The sequence below is a fragment of the Panulirus ornatus genome, chromosome 12, assembly GCF_036320965.1.
Source record: "Panulirus ornatus isolate Po-2019 chromosome 12, ASM3632096v1, whole genome shotgun sequence".
Taxonomy (NCBI): Eukaryota; Metazoa; Arthropoda; class Malacostraca; order Decapoda; family Palinuridae; genus Panulirus; species Panulirus ornatus.
Genome location: NC_092235.1, coordinates 1,721,114 through 1,727,463, shown reverse-complemented (window position 1 = coordinate 1,727,463; position 6,350 = coordinate 1,721,114). Strand labels below are relative to the sequence as shown.

The following is a 6,350-nucleotide window of genomic DNA, read 5'->3' as shown; positions in this document are numbered from 1 at the left end:
GAACTCGGATTGCTGGATCCAGAGTCCAGAGTGCTAACCCTTACACCATGGGACCTGATAAGAAAAGATGTGATTTCATCTAAATGTTTTACATATAATCAGCCAGAGGCCATTCCTCCCTCCCTGCCTGCAGGGTTCAAGGTTTTCTAGAAGGTTCTCGAAGATTCTGGGTAGGAACTGCCATTGAGAGGACGTAGTTATACGTATCATTAATGATATTGTTGTTGACTTTCTAATTTAGAAAGATAGATAGATAGATAGATAGATAGATAGATAGATAGATAGATAGATAGGTAAAAACAGGTATTAGATAGATCGATAGATACGTAAGGCTGTATATGTCAATTTTCACAGAAATCATTGATATCTGCGTTATTCTGCCAGAAATACATGTACATGGATGTAGTGATAATATAGGTTAGGTATAAGACCAGTCGTGTTGAGATTGTAGTGAATGTGACCATTGACTTGAACCTTAATAGTGTAGTGAAGATAAAGTTGTAGTGCAGATAAATCTTGAAGTGACTCATAAGGTTGTTGTGAGTACAAGGATACATCGTAAATGAGTCCTTCCTACCTGAAAGTCAACAATTACAAAATTGATCAGGTATAACAACATCCTCGGACAACCAACTACAAACACCAACCATAGAGTGAACCTGACTGTCATCTAACGACGACCTCTCAAAGGTAATGATCTTACCAGAATCTTCGAGAACCTTCTAGAAAACCTTGAACCCTGCAGGCAGGGAGGGAGGAATGGCCTCTGGTTGATTATATGTAAAACATTTAGATGAAATCACATCTTTTCTTATCAGGTCCCATGGTGTAAGGGTTAGCACTCTGGACTCTGGATCCAGCAATCCGAGTTCGAATCTCGGTGGGACCTCATCTTTTCAGTTTTCTTCGATACTGATGATGGCCGCATTATTCTGTACGTTATATATACATTCATATATATACATAAATATGTATATATAAACATATATATGGAATAATATGGTTTTATCAATAGCCAGAGACCATTCCTTCCTCCTTGCCTGCAGAGTTCATAGTTTTCTGGAAGGTTCTAGAAGATTCTGGTAAGATAATTGCCATTGAGAGGACGTTGTTATACTTCATATATCAATGATTCTATTATTGTTAACTTTCAGATAAAGATAGATATATAGAAAGATAGATAGTTAGATTGATAGATTGATAGAGCGATATTTAGATAGGTATATAGATAGATAGATAGTTAGATCGATAGATTGATAGAGCGATATTTAGATAGGTATATAGATAGATAAGTTTCATCAATACTGTATCTTACGCTATCTCCTGTTGCTGGACATATGTTCAACCAGCATTGGGAAAACCTCCAGTAGACCTTAATGTAAAGCAAGATAATAACAAAACCTGCAATAAAAGAATACGATCAACTCCCCAGTGCAGAAATATTGTGACCAGAAAGTCTTCTAGCAAGATGTCAGACGCTTCCACGGGAATCACAAACATAACATCAAATATCTGAAAGTCAACAATAACAAAACTAATGATGATAATGAAACTATAACAACAAAAATGATAAACATATGGAAAATAGTGCTCTAGATTATGCTTCTAGAAAACAAACTTTAACGAAAACTGTGAAAAGAAATACCCATCTGGCTGATACGACACAGTAAAAGAAACATCCCACAACCAACTCTAAACTGAACCTGACTGTCCCCTAACAACGTCCTCTCAATGGTATTTATCTTACCAGAATCTCGTAGAACTTTCCAGAAAATCAAGAACTCTGCAGGCAAGGAGGGAGGAATGGCCTCTGGCTGCTGATGATAACCACATTATTCTATATATATACTTTTACCTACAACCGAAGGTTGACCGGCCAGCCCAAGTGGCTACAGAGGTTGTATCCATGAAAGAAACGGACCCACCAGCAGACGAATTCGGTTGGCAGGTTGTATCGAAGAAGAGGAAAAAGAAGGTTGCCCAACCAACCCAACCAGAAGGGTGTAGCAAAGAAACGAAAGAAGGCTTCCCAACCAACCTGGGTGGTAGTAAGGATGGCTGCTCCACAACCCCAGGTCGTTAGGCAGACTGTAGCCATGGAAGAAAGGAAGGCTGCTCGTCCACCAGCCCAGGTACCGAGTGAGCGTGTAGCTATGCTGGCTGACCCACCAGCCCGGGTAGATAGCTACACCCAGATGGCTATGTCGGGTGCAGCAAAGAAGCAAACCCCACAACTACTCCACGAGGTTTGCAAGCCTGCACCCAAAAAGATGAAGACGAAGGTTGCCACACTACCCAATGCACCACCACATGTCTAGAAAGGGAAAAGGTGGACAGAATGGCTGGAGGTCCCACTCCAACAACAAAATCACCTTAGGAGCTAAGTTCCATCCATTATTGAAAAAAAAAATATGTGTATATATATATATATATATATATATATATATATATATATATATATATATATATATATATATATATATATATATATATATATATATATATATATATATATATACAAACTACATTGCAACTTACATATAAATAGAATCATCAAACTTCACTATATTAGCTTTACTATATTTAAATATAAACAAGGTCTAACCGAGGTTACTTGGTTGAACAAGACGTGAGAATATCATCAACTGGCCCTCCAGCCCTGGGTTCAAATTGTCGTTCTGACGTATTTCGAGTTCAGTGCTGATACAGGATCATTGATTATAGGACTATCTTGTTAGTCTGTGTAACTTCGCCTGACCCAATCCACGTCTTCAATGGCCTTCTGTTACTACAAACGGGATTACAAAGGAAAGGCTTCCTTTGTTAGTTTCATGAATTCCTTCGTTCAAATGAAGGGAAAGACTATTACTATGAAGCGGTACCTTATCAGCAGGAAAGAGCTGCAGCAACGGTATGAAAGTTACTGCAAGATACATAACGAGCCCGTGGCTTCCAACGTAAACATCGGCCGCCATTTGGGTTCCCTCGGCATCATGTGTGACACCAAGATTGGACCCGTTGGGAAACAGGAACGATACTATTCTGGTATCATGTGGCTCGATGGCGCAGGATCACCAACTGAAATGCAAAGAAAATGGAGAAAGCCGCCCAAACGTATCATGAAGGCCGTGCAAGAGAAGATCGAGAGGACTCGGTTGAGAGACGATATCGCTCACAGTATATTGAAATTTATGCCCAAGACTTCCCCTGATCTCCAGACACAGCCAGTCACAGAGACCACCAGCCCCGCATCCCAGACACAGCAAGTCACAGAGACCACCAGCCCCGCTCCCCAGACACAGCAAGTCACAGAGACCACCAGCCCTGCTCCCCAGACACAGTAAGTCACAGAGACCACCAGCCCCGCTTCCCAGACACAGCCAGTCACACAGCCCACCAGCCCCTTCCCCCACACAGAGCCACAAGATCCTAATATTGAGGAAGCAAATGAATTTCTCGATGATTTTTTGCTTTCACTGGAGAAGAACTGATGAGTTCCTTATAGACATAACAAAATGTTAAAAAAAGAATCTATATAAGTTCACTTATGGAGTGAGATCTTTGACGGAGCTGTGCTGCCTATAGCACAGCCTACCAAAGGGTGATCTTTGCTGTCGTGCAGTAACCTCATGAGGGCGGAGTCCGGCTACACTTTCTTTACCGAGGAAAAGATCTCTGCACTAATAGACAACTGTCCTAGCAACACTTATATGAGATGAATAGATGGATGCTCTAATGATCGAAAATATACAAGTGTTAGAAGGACTGACAACTATATACATTTGGTTAGCCAATCTTCATATGACTGGGGCTATTGTTCCCTCTGATTGATTCATTTTTCAAGATTAAGGAAAGTTATAATAAAAATATTGTATTGAGTTTCTCCGTTGGCGTCAGAGTAAACACCCATCCCCCCCGAAGCTTGGTTACCTTTCCGTGGTGGGGGGGACTTCATGGATTGGGCAGTAGCAACCATCGTTGGTTGCTTCTGTTCAATCCATGAACGAAAAACCAAGCATCTTGAGCGTAATTGTCGTATAAATTCACTTGATGTCAAAACTGACGCGAAAGCGGTTATCTCAATTTTGTCAGAAATGTTTGTGCGTCTCGGCCTGATGGCGGGAGTCGGTTTGGCGCTGTGGTCATGAGGGAATACGAGGAAGATTGGCAACCGTCCCAGAAGTAGCTACAGTGAGGCCCAGCAGCTGTCCCTAGTACTGTGGAAGGCACTCATGTAAGGTGTGCAGTGAGGCGCAGCAGTAACAAGGGAAACGGACAACCAAAACAGCAACCTTGATCATCAGGAGGCTATCCAATGCTCAGAGTAGATAAGGACGATTATTGTATGGCTTCACTCAGAGGATGAAAATCTTAGCCGTGAAAATCAACAAGTAAAATAACTAGTAGTTAGTGGTAGTGAAGTGGAATTACCGTATTTCTTTTGTCTTAAGAGTAAAACGAAACTTTTCGTTCTCTCCATCAATCTGGAGGTGTTGTCGACCACCATCCTTAAGGTTGTAAGGTAATGGTAACTACAAGGTTATAACCGCAGCAAATTTGTGATGGAAAGCGCAGGAAATGTGGTAATGTATGTAATCTAAATTATATATAGTTGTATATCTGGAGGTGTTGTAGACCACCATCCTTAAGGTTGTAAGGTAATGGTAACTACAAGGTTATAACCGCAGCAAATTTGTGATGGAAAGTGCAGGAAATGTGGTAATGTATGTAATCTAAATTATATATAGTTGTACAATAAATGTATAGTAAAACTTTGTCTTCTCTGTTCAGGTTCATTGATTCAAATACAGGTAATTTTTCTCTCTAACAAGGTGGGGCAAGCTACGTGCACTCGGCTTGTAAATGTGGTGACTTTCCCTTCATTACCACAATGGTGTGCTGAACTGAAGATGTAGAATTCCGTAGACGAAGCTACTATAGGAAATCAATCTACATCAAAAATTGAACGTATGCATCTTTAGATGGACATAAAACAAACGGACGGAGGGGCACACTGGAGCAAATGAATTTCAATATCACCACTTAAAGTAGGCCTTTCAACTAGTTGTGGCTTTAAAACAAACTTTTTCTAGCCAAGGTTTAGTTAGCAGCTAAACTAATCTCCACGACCTTACCTTAAGAAATATTTTCAGAAGGTACTGTTTGAACATATTTCTAAGGTAAGGTCATTTAGGTTTGGTTTAGATACTACCCTAACCTAGGCTAGACAAAGTTTCCGTTGCTTCAGAGCCCCAACTACGTAGACGGGCTACTGTTGATATTAAACAGTAACAGAAAGGTGATAAAACTGAGATGAAATGAATAGAAATATAGAACGGGTCAATTTAAATTTGAAGTATTTGCTAAATACAATTTTTGACAGATCCAAATGCATCCTAAAGTCAGTCACTTAAATCACAATGCTGAATATTGTTTTAATTGTTGGAACTAGTTACAGGAACTTAAAATATTAAGCTTAAAGGGATGCCATTACAATAACTTTATATACCTGTATAGGATCTCTTAACCTTCTTTTCCCTAAAGCGGAATTGATTTACACATACTGGTTTCTTTCCTCAAACATACTACCTATCTCTCCTTTTTTTTCATCTTGGTTACATCAACACACATCTATACACCCAAATCTGAGCTGTATATATATATATATATATATATATATATATATATATATATATATATATATATATATATATATATATATATATATATATATATATATATATATACCTTCACATGTACATAATTCATACTTGCTGCCTATATTGTCTTGGATATTAGTACAGACTATATATCATCTTTCATATCGGTACATACGATACATTGTCTTTGTACTAATATAGTTTTACTGAACATATTTTTGTTTTTCTTTCTTCGTCTCAACTGCCGATGTTCGAGCAACCATTACTTCTGAAATGGTGTTGGTCAAGAAGGGCGAATATTCTGCGTGTAATCTAATTAATTGAATTTATGCCATTGGATTTTTTTCATCTATAGACTTTCTTCTTGAACTCCATGTTACATGATGAAAACAAGGTCTGGTTTATTATTCTCGTGAAGGAACTTGAACAGCAGCAAAATATATAAAGATAATCATCCGATGATCGCAGTTAGAAACTGACAGATGTAATATAGTTAGAAATGTCAACAAAACAGTGAGTTGGTGACATGTTTCATATGTTTGTAATACAACTCTGAAGTTAGTTCGTAGATTCTGAAGGGGAATGAATGGTGGACAAATGGTGAAGGAAAGTGCAAAAACGGGGCTAAGTATTCTAATCCAAACTAGAATTCATTCATTCACTTCGACATTAATCTCAGGACATTTCAGT

General features: G+C 38.9%; 1 non-coding gene across 1 annotated transcript; it reads left to right on the top strand.

Moving 5' to 3' along the window:
* The first annotated feature begins 817 nt into the window (after nucleotides 1–817).
* On the top strand, nucleotides 818–889 carry TRNAQ-CUG (transfer RNA glutamine (anticodon CUG)). Its single transcript has one exon. It is a non-coding gene; the product is annotated as a tRNA-Gln (tRNA).
* The last annotated feature ends 5,461 nt before the right edge of the window (nucleotides 890–6,350 follow it).